The sequence below is a fragment of the Pleurodeles waltl genome, chromosome 7 (assembly GCF_031143425.1).
Source record: "Pleurodeles waltl isolate 20211129_DDA chromosome 7, aPleWal1.hap1.20221129, whole genome shotgun sequence".
Lineage (NCBI taxonomy): Eukaryota > Metazoa > Chordata > Amphibia > Caudata > Salamandridae > Pleurodeles > Pleurodeles waltl.
This window is the reverse complement of record NC_090446.1, coordinates 1,349,686,565-1,349,701,299: the sequence shown is the minus strand read 5'-3', so window position 1 is coordinate 1,349,701,299 and position 14,735 is coordinate 1,349,686,565. Positions and strand designations below refer to the sequence as shown.

The window sequence follows — 14,735 nt, the reverse complement described above, 5'->3', positions numbered from 1 at the left end:
GATACCCCTAGGATGGCACTTTGAAAGTTAGTTATAACACAGCGGTTAAAAGTATGCCTTAGACACAAGAATGGTAAAAGCAATCCGAGCTATGCTTCTTACGATGCAGGTCATATTTATACCAATGCCCTGACTAGGGAATGCCTTTCTTTCTCTAACTGACATTCATGTGGGAATGCACTCCCATCATAGTTTTTCTCAAGCTCTGAGCTGAGAGAAAAAGAGACGAGTAACAAAGGGACTATTGGATCTAGAATTGCACATTCAGAATTTGTGTGCATTTACAATGCACATACTGAATTTCAAACTTTAGTGTTCTTGCATATCCATTCTACATGTTTTAAATGTTTAAATATAGGAAATGGGACTAGTGTTCATTCACCACCCCGAGCTGTTCTTCAATGTGTTCTCAATAATCTGTGGCCTTGATAGCATCATGGCTAATAACTGTCTACTCTTATAATCCCAGAAACCCAAGCCTTTAATAGTGATGAGTTTCCACAATTTATTGTGAGTGCAAATCCCACCTTCACTTCAGAGAACTTGTTTTGTATTCTTTTACATGGCAGATTGCAGGGGGTGATGGAAATGTATAAAAAAAAAAAAAGATTTTATGATGCCCTGAAAGCCCTTATGCATGTTACTAGTGCACCCTAGATTCCATTCACAGTTGCCCAATAGATGGTATGTTGTTTTGAACTGTTGTTTGGACTGCACAAGATGATGTTTCCTGGATGCTGTTGGCAGGTTGGTTGGGGTCCTCATAGTGACTCGTGCCAGCTACCCGTAGACAGAGAATAGGAACAGCTACATACCATACGCAATACAAAATGGCTGAAACATTCTAACTCGGATCACAGTGCAACCCACAATACCCAAGTCCCTATACTGATGTTGTTATCTGGACAGGACTGACAAAGTGGGCTGAAACCAATTTGACCTACATTATGTGGATGTACTGTTTGTGAAAAAGCAGAATTCTGTGACTTACATTGAAGTCCATAGGGCAAGTGAGCCAACCCTTTGCCCCCATACGGTATATAATTGTGGGATGCAGTAAAATGTGCACAACTCAACAACAGACCAGAGGGTAGGAGAAACCAAAGGTTACAGGGACATTATAGTTAGGTTCTGAATTTACTCATACAAAACTATAGTAATTCAGCAGTTTTAGTTAGTTTTTTGAAGTAACTAAAACTCGCACCTTCACCATGCACAGCTAAATTATTCCACATAGTATATAATTGTTGACATTTTGTATGGCAGCTTTGATATTATCGCTGCAACATTTGCAATAAAATTGATAAGCAAAATGTGCAGGGCAAGGGTGCTAGTTATAGTTACTTTAAATATCTCTAACCATGACTGCTGAATTGCTGTAGTGTTGTACAAGTAAATTCAGAAATAACTACAACGTCACTGTAACCTTTGGCTTTTTCAGGGAACTTATATAGTTTTTTAACATACTCATTTTAATTATTATACATTATTCCAATACCCGCCACACACGTTCAGTGGATCTGAGTGGGTGCGTGAGTGGGCACATGAGTCTCTGAGTGCATGTATGAGTGATCGAATTAGTGTATGAATGAGCTGGTGAATGTGTTTTTGTTTTTTTTTGGACTATCCTTGAACATCCCCGAATATTCAAGGATATTTGTGAAAATCGTGCATGGTGAAGAAAAATGATTTTTAACCTATAATTTGACCATAAAACACCCCTATATCACACCCCTGGTGTCAGGGTTCCTCCCCCCCGACCCACTATATTACTTATCATTTCTATTTTCTCCCCTGGGGCCCCTCTCCGATAACATAAAATGGCGGCTGCAACTTTCTAATCAAGTTGTGGCCAGCTAATTACAATGCTTCTATTGTGTGTGCATTTCGCAAATTTTTGCAATATAGTCGCGAAGGATCAGCAGCTCTAGATGTACAAATGTATTTTCCCTTTAATATCTCTAAAACTACTGTACGGATTTTCCCCCAATAAGTGAAAGCATGATATGCGTACAGAAAGCTAGCTTTCTACCAAATTTGGTGTAATTCCATCCAGCGGTTCTGGCTGTAGTCGTGTCTAAAGGACTTATGGGAATTAACATGGGAAACACAAAGTTTTTTGACTCCTCTTTTTCTTGGCCCCAGCTTGATGATGACTTCTTTTTTGGAAAATGTCATTAACATTAGTCAAACAGTGCCAAAGATATAGGCAAGTCAAAAAAACGCTTTTTCTAAGGAAACATGGTCCTAACTATACCTAGTGCAACCGTCATTTGGTAATATATGTATCCTGCTGGTGGTCACCAATAGGCAGTTATAGTTGGGGCCTAGTTTCCGTAGGAAAATAGTATTTCTTGTTTATAACTTTGTTGCTGTTTGACAAATATTGACAATATTTTCAAAACTAGTGTGCCAGTCACTTCAGGTGCGTGTCTGGAAAGTTTTTTTAGGTGATTTGTCAAGTGAGAGCTCCGTAAAGGGGTGAGGGTTCCAAAAAGCATTTCCTCATTAAATTTCCCACCGGGATTTTACACACAACTGCAGCCCGAAGTGCTGAACGGAATTGCACAAAATTTGCCAGAAGCTAGATGTTGGTACAGAAGGACTTTTTTTTTTTTTTTGGGTAATGTGGTGTAAATCTGTTCAGTAGTTATTAACCCCTTCGCTGCCAGGCCTTTTCCCCCTCCTGTGCCGAGCCTTTTTTTGGCTATTTGGGGCAGTTCGCGCTTAGGCCCTCATAACTTTTTGTTCACATAAGCTACCCATGCCAAATTTGCGTCCTTTTTTTCCAACATCCTAGGGATTCTAGAGGTACCCAGACTTTGTGGTTTCCCCAGAAGGAGGCCAAGAAATTAGCCAAAATACAGTGAAAATTTAGTTTAAAAAAACCCCATAAAAATGGGAAAAAGGGGCTGCAGAAGAAGGCTTGTGTTTTTTTTCCCTGAAAATGGCATCAACAAAGGGTTTGTGGTGCTAAAATCACCAGCTTCCCAGCTTTCAGGAACAGGCAGACTTGAATCAGAAAACCCAATTTTTCAACACAATTTTGGCATTTTACTGGGACATACCCTATTTGAAATTTTTTTTTTGCTTTCAGCCTCCTTCCAGTCAGTGACAGAAATGGGCGTGCAACCAATGCTGGATCCCAGAAACCGAAACATTTCTGAAAAGTAGACAAACTTCTGAATTCAGCAAGGGGTAATTTGTGTATATCCTACATGGGTTTCCTACAGAAAATAACAACTGAAAAAAAATATTGAAATTGAGGTGAAAAAAACTGCAATTTTTCTCTACGTCTCTGCTGGACTCTTCTGGTTGCAGGGATATATAGGGCTTGTAGGTTCATCAAGAACTCTAGGTACCCAGAGCCAATAAATGACCTGCACCCTGCAGTGGGTTTTCATTCTATACCGGGTATACAGCAATTAATTTGCTGAAATATAAAGAGTAAAAAATAGCTATCAAGAAAACCTTTGTATTTCCAAAATGGGCACAAGATAAGGTGTTGAGGAGCAGTGGTTATTTGCACATCTCTGAAGTCCGGGGTGGCCATACTAGCATGTGAATTACAGGGCATTTCTCAAATAGAAGTCTTTTTTTACACACTCTCTTATATGTGGGTAGGCCTAGCGCCCGCGACAGGAAATGCCCCAAAACACAATGTGGACACATCCCATTTTTTGACAGAAAACAGAGGTGTTTTTTTGCAAAGTGCCTACCTGTAGATTTGGCCTCTAGCTCAGCCGGCACCTAGGGAAACCTACCAAACCTGTGCATTTTTTAAAACTAGAGACCTAGGGGAATCCAAGATGGGGTGACTTGTGGGGCTCTGACCAGGTTCTGTTACCCAGAATCCTTTGCAAACCTCAAAATTTGGCTAAAAAAAAACACATTTTCCTCACATTTCGGTGACAGAAAGTTCTGGAATCTGAGAGGAGCCACAAATTTCCTTCCACCCAGCGTTCCCCCAAGTCTCCCGATAAAAATGGTACCTCACTTGTGTGGGTAGGCCTAGTGCCCACAAAAGGAAATGGCCCAAAACACAACATGGACACATCACATTTTTTCACAGAAAACAGAGGTGTTTTTTTACAAAGTGCCTACCTGTAGATTTTGGCCTCTAGCTCAGCCGGCCCCAGCGGGGGCAGAAATGGCCTAAAATAAATTTGCCTCCCCAACCCCCCCCCCCCCCTCCTTCCCTCCCCCGGGGAGCGACCCTTGCCTACGGGGTCGCTCCCCTTGCGTGACGGTGCAAAAAAAAAGAACCCCGGTGCCTAGTGTTTTCTGCCCCCCTTGGGGGCAGATTGACCTAAAATCGGCCGATTTGCCCCCAAGGGGGGCAGAAATTGTCTAAATACAATTTGCCCTTCCAGGGGAGCGACCCTTGCCTAAGGGGTCGCTTCCCATCTCTTAAAAAAAATAAAAAAATAAATTAGCCCTCGCGCCTAGAGGTTTCTGCCCCCGGGGGCAGATCGCCTAATAACAATAGCCCGATCTGCCCCCGGGGGGGCAGAAATGGCCTGAAATAAATTTGCCTCTCCCCCTCCCCCCCGGGGAGCGACCCTTGCCTACGGGGTCACTCCCCTTGCATGACGGCGCATTAAAAAAGATCCCAGGTGCCTAGTGGTTTCTGCCCCCCTTGGGGGCAGATTGACCTAAAATCGGCTGATCTACCCCCAAAGCGGGCAGAAATGGCCTCAATACAATTTGCCCCTCCAGGGGAGCGACCCTTGCCTAAGGGGTCGCTCCCTATCTCTAAAAAAAACAAAACAAACAAACAACAACAACAAAAAAACAAAAATTAGCCCTGGCGCCTAGAAGTTTCTGCCCTCGGCCTAATAACAATAGGGGCAGAAATGGCCTTAAATAAATTTGACCCTCTCCCCCACCCCCCCGGGGGAGCGACCATTGCCTACGGGGTCGCTCCCCTTGCGAGACGGTGCAAAACAAAATCCCTGGTGCCTAGTGGTTTCTGCCCCCCTTGGGGGCAGATTGACCTAAAATCGTCCGATCTGCCCTCAAAGCGGGCAGAAATGGCCTAAATACAATTTGCCCCTCCAGGGGAGCGACCCTTGCCGAAGGGGTCGCTCCCCATCTGTAAAACAACAAAAAAATTCCCGATGCCTAGTGGTTTCTATCGGCCTAATTAAAATAGGCTGATCTGCCCCCCTGGGGGGGGGCAGCAATGGCCTAAAATAAATCTGCCCCCCTGGGGATCGACCCTTGCCTAAGGGGTCGCTCCCCTTACGTGAAATTCACGAACAAAAAAAAAACCTCCCTGGTGTCTAGTGGTTTCTGTCCCCCTTGGGGGCAGAATGGCCTCATAAAAATAGGCCAATCTGCTCCCAAGGGGGGCAGAAATGGCCTAAATATAATTTGCCCCCTATGGGAGCGACCCTTGCCTAAGGGGTCGCTCCCCACCTGTAAAAGAAAACAAACAATTTTTTTTTATCCCTGGTGCCTAGAGGTTTCTGCCTTAAAAAAAATTCCCCCCCTGGGAGCGACCCTTGCCCAAGGGGTCGCTCCCTTATGTCAATTTCATAAAAAAACAAAAAATCCCTGGTGTCTAGTGGGCGTTTCAAAAGCAAATGCAGAGAGAGACTTCAAAGGGAAGGAAATAACTTTTCTTCCCTTTGAAGCCTCTCTCGGCCTCCCCCACGTGATCGAGCTTCCAGCGCGATGGGAGGAGGCCCTGTGACAAACAGCGCGCGATTGTGCGCTGACGTCACAGGGGGGGTGGGGTGATCGGGGGTGGAAGGGGAAGGGCTTGTCCTTCCATCCCTGCTTTGGGGGATGGGGGGGAACCCACAGAGGGAGCGCTAGCAGTGCAGACTTCAGCTCTGGTCCCCATCACACAGGTCCCGGACAATATTCAGAAGAGGGAAAGGGGGATCGCGCGGTCCCCCTCCCTGGGCAGATATCGTCCCATGGGATCTCATGCAGTCGTACACTACTGTCGTGTTAAAAATTGAGAGGGGGCACACACCCTCCTCCCCGGCCCTGATATATGTAGCTGGGGAATAGGGTCCTTGGGGCCAAACGCGACTGTGGAGGGTGGTCCCTGTGCCCTCCTACCCTATAATATGCACCGGCCTCCTGGGGATGAGGTACTCAGGACCAATAGCGAGCAACCTCCCGCCGAAGTCCGTGCACTGCAGCGGTTGGATTAACATATGGTAATAAAATATTACTTTATGTTAAAAAAATAAAATAAAAAAACCTAGAAATTCACAGAAAAAAAACAAAGATTACAGGGACATTATAGCTAGGAATTAGCATTAAAAAACCATAGTAATTCACTGAGACAAAAACAAAAGGTTACAGGGACATTATAATTAGAGATAGAATTTAAAAAAAAACTAAGAAATTCACTAAAAAGAAACAAAGGTTACAGGGACATTACAGTTAGGTTCAGATTTTACACACATAAATCCAACCATAGAAATACAGCAGTTATATTTATAGTTATCACAGGAAACTATAATTTGTGCCATAAGGTAACTATAACTCATGCTCTCGTCATGCACTTCTAATTACCCCACATATTAAAACAGTCATGACATCTTATATGACATTGATAATAGCACTACAACATTTACAATAAAATTACTGATGAGAGAACTGTGCATGGCAGGAGCGCGAGCTATAGTTACCTCCTTGCCCCACCTGCCAAACCCCTTTAGCATGCCCTACGTGAAGCACCGCTGGGAGGCAGATCCCAAGATTATTAACCGGATTGTCAGGACATTTCATCAGACAGGTGGGTCCTGCAAATTGCTCAGAACTGCTGTGCCCTTATTTTTCTTTTCAGCACTGCCGCTCCTTCCACTACCTCCCCAACGACTGAAAGAGGACCCTCTTTCAGTCTTACAGCAGAAATGCAAGCCCTTTTGGCCAGTGGGACTATTGAGAGGTTTCCTGTGCCAGCCACTGCTACTTTCTGGTGCCCAAGAAGTCCCTTTGTCAGGCATGCCAGTCCCTCCCTTGACGACTAGCCGTTGATGGTGTGCTCGCTCCAGGCAGCTATCAACCACCTCCAAACTACTGCAAACCTCCTGTCATCAGACGCTCACCTTCATCTGAGCCATTCTAGGCACAATTCAATTTTATTTTTTCCTCCAGCCTATCTTCCCAATCTTTTAGCCTCTGTCCTGGATTTCAAAGAGGTGGACTTTGAGGCTGCTCGGATTGAGAGCCTCCTGCATCCTACTGATGGAGCACAGCAGGTGACATATGTGGGCTCTGCAGTGGGACCTGAAGTCTCACTTGGCACAACATCAAGGGTACCTCCCTGACCACATCCACATTTTGGAGGAGATTGTAAAAGACCTGCAGTGGTGCTTGCTGGCTTGTGGTGGGGTCAACAGCAGAGCAGAGCCCTCCTCCTACCACGCCCAGAGCTGACAGTAGTGAGCCATGTGCACATTGTAGATGTGCGTGGCCACCTGGAAGAGGTTAAGATCGGAGGCCTCTGGTCTCTGGTGGGGTCCCAGCTTCATATCAGCTTCCTGTAGGTGAGGGCCATATGCTTGGCACTCAGTCTCCCTTCTGTCCATCAAAGGGAGGCTGGTACAGGTGCTTATGGACAACACCATAACCATGTGGTACTTCAACAAACAGTGCAGGGTGGGGTCATGGTCCCTATGCCTGGAGGCCTTCTGTTTCTGTGAGTAGCTGTGCCACCAAGGAATTCCATCTGGAAGGATCCAGCTGGAAGGAATTGTCTGGAATGATCGTTGAATGCCACAGTAGACAAGCTCATCCATTGGTGTCTAGCGTATCACAATTAGCAGTTACACCGGAAGGTGGCAAAAGGTCTGTTCTGTGAATGGGAAGAACGTTGGCTGTATCTATTCGCCACCATCAAAAACATTCATTGCCAGCACCCCTGCACGAGTTTCCAAGTTTTTTCTCACTCAGAGACGTGTTCTGCCTCAAGTGGAATTCAGTACTCCCATATGCCTTACCCCTGATACTACTCCTGCCTCAAGTTCTCAAGAAGATCAGGACAGACCAGGCCCAAGTCATCCTAGTGGCTCTGACTTGGGCATCAAGAGATGAATCTACACCACAAATGTAAATTAGGAAGTCAAAAGGGGTGACTTAACTTTCTCCTAGCAATGAAGAAAGAGGATTTTATGATTCTGACAGATGACTTTATGATGGACTGATTACTGTGATAGGTGCAGCACATAGCTACTTTGTTGATTTGTGATTTCCCCGTGTTCCTTGAGAAATGTAGTTTTAACATTAAAGGAAAGTGCTTGGTAATAACTGCTGTGTAAAATACATTGAAGAACGATGTGCATAATCTTCGCCTCGAGTCCTGACATAGAATCCCAAACTTCCAGCTCTGGGCTGCAAGCCACCTGTACTGCTAGGACAGGAAGTGTAAAGGTGCAGGCTCCCATTTAATGGGCAACTGGTGACCACCTGACATGCAGGAGGTAGAGAGGCTGAGATGGATGTCTGAGATACCTCCCTTAAAGTGGAGTGGAAGTTGCTATGGGTGCAGGAGGACCTGCCATGGAGAGGAGTGAAAGGGAGCCTTGGAGGTGAGGGGTGCGTGCCATAGAGAGGAGAGTGAGGTGTGTCAAGGTGTGGAAGATGCTTTACATACAGGGGAAGCAACCCTTTTGTCAGGGAAGCTGAAGGTGGTGGGGTCATCCCCACTTTTGGAGAGTGAATGCAGAGACGGTTGTAGAAAGTGATAGTGCCTCACATAGTGTAGTGATGGCAGGTGTGTTAGGCATGTTATGATGGAGATGGTGTCTTTCGTAGATAGCACAGAGAGATGCTACCGCCATGTGAACAACTGTCTGTCATTGAGGAAAGGGGTGTCTGTGTACTTGGCTACTTTTTTTTGTGGCATGCTGTGTTTGTACATTTTCGTGCAGGTAAATCAACTGGTCATCAGGTCGGGATTTCCCCCCAAATTTGTGAATGCTGTTTGGCAACCTCACACACCCCTTTAACTCATGCATCTCAATTGATTGAAGATTCCTACAATGCAGTACTATGTCTACAGGTATGAAACTTTTCCTTCTACATCGTAGGATCTTCAATGATAATCATAAATCTTGAATAGAGTAGCAAGCTGATAGAAAAAACTCCCTGAAGTGGCTGTCAAGAATCATTACCCTGGGAGTCCATAAAGTGTTTGACTTGAAATATATCAATTATAACCAGAGTTCAGACCCATGAGGGCAAGACAAACTGTTTGAAAAGGTTTGTTAGCATTTCTTGTCCAGACCTAGACTCAGCGAAAATATTCGTGTCTAGTCAGTACTGTCTTGTGAATGTGCTTAAAGGCCTCCAAGTAGCAGCCTTATAAATGTCTAGTATAGGAACTTGCCTCAACCAGGCCGTGGTAGCAGCTTTACCTCTTGTTAAGTGAGCTTTTGGCTTGTCTGGCCAAGGTTTGTTTGCTATCTTATAACATAATGAAATGCAATAGACTAGCCATCTAGCTGTGGATTGTTTTGAAGTCGCTAGACCCTGTCTTATAGAACCTGTTGTAGGACTCCCATTGTAGTAACAAGACTGCTGGATTTTGGGTGACAGTACTGCCAAGTTTGGGGGACTGAGTCTGATCCCACACCGTGTGACAGCTGGTCAGTCTAACCCTTCCGGCTAGCTAGCAGCACCTCACCAGTACCAGAGGTAAAAGTGATTTATGGCATCCTATTGCAGGACACTCTAAGACTCCACAGGAAGTTGTGGTAGAACAGATTGTTTCCCTTTCTGTTAGTTATACAAATCTTATACATGCAAAGACAAAAAGAAACAGGATTTGTTCAATAGATTTTATTGAAGCAACTGCATTCTATGTAAAAAAGCATGAATTGCTACAATGAGGATAATTAAACACAGCACAATCACAGCAGGAACCAGGAAAGTTAAACACAGGAAGAGGCCCACCATATTTTCACAGTAGTATATCTAATATCCCTACCCACACTACTAAAAGTCTACATGAGGGCAAATAGCAGTGGGAGTCCTAATCTGCCCATCTAGTCCCAGGAAGAAAGCCCAATCTCTATACCTTTGTTCAGAGGTAAAGAAGAGGTCTGTTAGTCTGCTGGGAGTCCTCCCACGTGGACAAGAGGGGAAGCATGGAGTTTCAGCAGAAACAGAGATGATGTGTAGCATAAGACGGCAGGCTGGCTGGAATGTCCCTTCTAAGGTGGTGGGGACAGCATGTTGTTTTATAATAAAACATCTTACTGTTCTGAGAACTGCCCTGTCATGACAACACACATTTCTCTGAGTAGGGTGTACTCTCTGGACCGGAAGTAACCCGTAAACAATCGTGCGCAGCCTTAGAATGAGCACAAGATGAAAATGTTGTGCAAAGAAATGAATAACAAGTTCTACATGGAAAGACAACTGATAAAAAATAAGAAAACATCACCATTAAAATTTAGCCTTGCTAAAATAAGAGGAATAAAATGACGAATGATTAGGTGAGTGGCACATGCCTCAGGCTCAAGCTAAAATAGATGTGCTTACATAAACTCTAAAATAACCTCACAACAAGCCGTAGTTTACCAATAGATGGGTAGAGTATGTAATGGACTTTGTCCTGTCTAAATAAAAATGTAGAACTCTTTCAGGGTGTAGAGAATGTAGTGTTCTCTCAGCTGTAAATAGGTTACTTAGGGTTTGGAAAAAGGTAGGTAGAGTAATAGATTGATTGATATGATACCATCCTAGACACAAAATAACGATGTGTACGTAGAGAAATGAGAGCCATCTTTAACAATCTCCAGATAGGCTTGCTGTCGATGGGTAGGTATTTCATCTATGAACAATGTCATACCCTCCTAAATCTCACGATGGTAGCCTTCTAACAGAGCCGCAGAGTTGGCATTGCACAGATGAATGGAAGCTGTGCCACACATTTTCTTTTCAATTCATCCGTTCTCGGTCCTGTGGGGCTGTGGTTTCCAGAGCTGACACGTGTCTTCTTCTCTCTGCTGTCACAATGACTAAATCTTGTTCCGGATCAGATTTGAAGAGACTCCGGATCCTGTTGTGGAGGTTTACATTTTTTAAGCAACCTTGGAGTTGCAGCTTTCAGTGTTCCCGGAGTTAAGAACGTTTCTTGTGCAATCCTCCATAAGGCCTGGAAAGCAGTGGAAGAAGAGGTCTTGGGGTAGCTCTTGGTTGTAGAGTCTCTAATATTACAGCCACCCATGTCTGAGGACATATGTCTTTTTGACATGGAGTATGAACCAGCCTTTGGCGGCATCGTCGAATGCTGGGACTTTGATGAGTGGTGAGATTTTGACGTCAAATGCACTGTCCTCTGTGGCGACCAGTGGGATCTTGACGTTGATATAGATCGCGACAGTGGTGCTGTGGTAGTCTGCAGCGTGAGGTAGGCCTCGCCGCCGGTTTTGACGTTGATCGGTGACGATATTGAAGCCCCATTGACATTGAGCCTAGTTTAGAAGGCGAGCAGGAAGGAGCCAAAACTTTTGATGGTGACATCGATGTCTTTGATGTCAATGCATGCCATCTATGGGAATGGTGACAGTGTCAGTGTCCAGAAGGAGACCTCTTGTAATCAGATTTCCTTTTGTAGGAGGGAGTGTGTATCTGATGTTTTTCTGTTCTGAGGAGACTGATGTCATGAAGATCTCTTCATTCTCTTTCTCTTCGCCTTCATGTCCCCCATCCGGCAACACAGTCTGATGGCTTTCCTGACTCTGAGTGTTCTTTTTAAAAAAAAATTTAACACATATGTCACAGCCCATAGTGAAAACTTGTGGAGACAAACACACCACACATATCCTATGGGCATCAACAGAAGCCTTCTTCCTGCCACATGATGGGCACTTTACGAAGAGAGCAGGCATTTTGATTTAAAAAAAAAAAAAGAAAAAAAAACTCTCTTCAGAAAATATATCAGGAAAAAGCTGTATTACTTGACAGTGCAGGTGAACAAATATCAAGTAAAATGACTTTTAAAGCACTTAGAAATAATTACTTACAGAGTTTAGATGAAAAAAAACATCTGAGTTGTTCTGAGAGTCTGCCTGAAGGAGCCAGAAAAAAGAATTGACACACTCAGGCAAACTTCCACTGCAGCGCATTGTAGAAAGGGTTTTCTCCAGGGCCCTTAAATGTACAGGCCATGTATTCAAGTTGTCAGTGTTAGCCTATCAGGCTGTCTTTTCCTCTCATGCTATCTCTGTCAAGTTAAGCCTTTTCTACATGGCAATGTGTTACATATAATTAAAAGGCCTTTTTTGTAGAATATGGGGGTCATTACAACATTGGCGGTAAAAGCCACTTACCGCCGTGCAGAAGACCGCCAACACACTGCCGTGGCCGCGGAAATCCGCCACAGCTATTATGACCCACATCCTGAAATCCGACAAAATTCAGACACCCACACAAGTCCGCCACACCAAAGGTCAGTGATAAACTGGCAAAAACAAAACCTCCACCGTCACGCCAACAGAAATACGCCCATGCTATCACGACCCACAAATCCACGCGGCGGTCTTTCAACCGCGGTATTCCATTGGCGGTACACACCGCCGTGCTCAAAATACACACACATCTCCAAAACACCACCACATTGGACAATTCGAAAGACACACACCTGATACACATACACACACTCAATACTATATAAAACACACACCCACAAACCCCTACAACAAAAAAATCTGAAAGGCCAGAGAGAGACACCACCATCCACAAACTAGCAGCCACAGGCACTCAACACCATCACCCACACTACTTCCACGCACAAAACACCACACACCACTACATATCACCACACGTATCACCACACATCACCTACACCACCCCATGGCACGGCAAAGACACCCCAGGTTCCCTGAGTAGGAGCTCAGGGTCATGGTGGATGAAATCGTACGGGTAGAGCCACAGCTATTTGGATCACAGGTGCAGCACACCTCCATAGCTAGGAAGATGGAGCTATGGCAAAGAATAGTAGACAGGGTCAACGCAGTGGGACAGCACCCAAGAAATAGGGACGACATCAGGAAGAGGTGGAACGACCTACGGGGGAAGGTGCGTTCCGTGGTCTCCAGATACAACATCGCGGTACAGAGGACTGGCGGCGGACTCCCACCTCCTCCCCCACAACTAACAACATGGGAGGAGCAGGTCTTGACTATTCTGCATCCTGAGGGCCTCGCAGGAGTCGGTGGAGGAATGGACTCTGGTAAGTCAAACCTTTAACTACCATATCCCCCAACCTACCTGCATGCTATCACAGACCCCCACCCTCGCTCCCTCCCCTACCACTCCAACTCCTCACAAATGTCCCAACATCACAAACCACACATCCCAACACCAAGCCCTGCATGCAGCAACAAAGCAGGGACACCCATCACTAAAGCATGACCACTGCACATACCCACACAACCCCCTAAACCATCATCACACAAGGTCCCACACAGGAATGCTAGCACTGGGGTACACAGTCACCCACCCATTGCACACCATGACACACACAGATGCAATGATCATGTCTTTACACCCCTGCAGGACCACTACCCAACGTCACCAGACAGGAGGGTCCAGACATCTCCACCCCACCCACAGAAGAGGCCCACAGTGATGACAGCAGCTCTGTCCAACTGGATCAAGATGACCAGCCCGGACCATCGTGGGCCTCGGGACAGCCGGTTCCCCACACCCGGTCATAGGCCACCACAGACCTTCCACCCTCTGGTAACACCAGCACAGCACCCACCCAGCGGGCCCATACCTCCGTCCCCAGGACACGTCAATCAGCTTTGTGTCCACCACTACAGGGAACCCAGGATAACCCACCACCCCAACAACAACCAGGACCTGGGGGCAGTGGTAGTGGGCACACGGTCCAGGGGACGGAGGCCCATGAACACAAGGGAACTGGGAGGGCTGCTGTGCGACAGGGTGCGGACAGGCCTAGGGAACCTACTCTCCACAAGGCCCTCTCCTCCATCATGGGAGCATACCACCACTCCCAGGAGACGATGGCAACGGTACTGGCCAAGTTTCAGGAGACCCAGCGCATGCAGAAGGAACAGGGAGGAACTCAAAACCATCCGCACCGCCCTGGGCACCATCGTAGGGGTGCTGAAGGAGATACTTAACACCAGGAGGGACACTGTGGCACTCCAAGGGGCCCCTGACACTAGCATGGACGATGAACTGCCCACCACCTCCGCCGGCGCTAGTGGACAGGAGGCACTGCCACAGGACCACCACACCAGCACCCCACCCCCTGCAGACGGAGAACCACCCCGCAAACGGTCCCTGAGATCCAGGAACAAGACCGAGCACGATGCCATGACCCCCTGCCAAGAAATTAGACCACCCTGATTGTCATCCTACTGTCCCACTTTGTAACCCTGTCCATATTGGAACTGCCCTAGCTCCACTTCCTATGCCCATATGGGCAATGCACCTGAGAGACTAATAGACTGGACTCTGCCATGGACATTCCTCCACCATCACCCCTTACCATTTTACAACCCTCTCCAATATTTAGCACTGCAATAAACACCCTTGAAGCACAAAACAATCTGGAGTCAGTCTATGATTTTGAAAATGTGTATTAGCAATGACAGTGACAAAATGCGTTCTCAAATGTAATGTCAACATACCTATGTCACACATCTCAAGTCCATGAGGAATGTAAGCAGATAACACACGTTGGAAACCACACCTGTGAAACCGTAATGAAAATGTACAACTCAGTT

At 45.9% G+C, this 14,735-nt stretch overlaps 1 protein-coding gene across 1 annotated transcript in view; it reads left to right on the top strand.

Moving 5' to 3' along the window:
* The window catches only part of HSPBP1 (HSPA (Hsp70) binding protein 1), a 173,559-nt gene that overhangs the window by 11,429 nt on the left and 147,395 nt on the right, over positions 1-14,735 (top strand). The gene's annotated exons all lie outside the window — the stretch shown is intronic.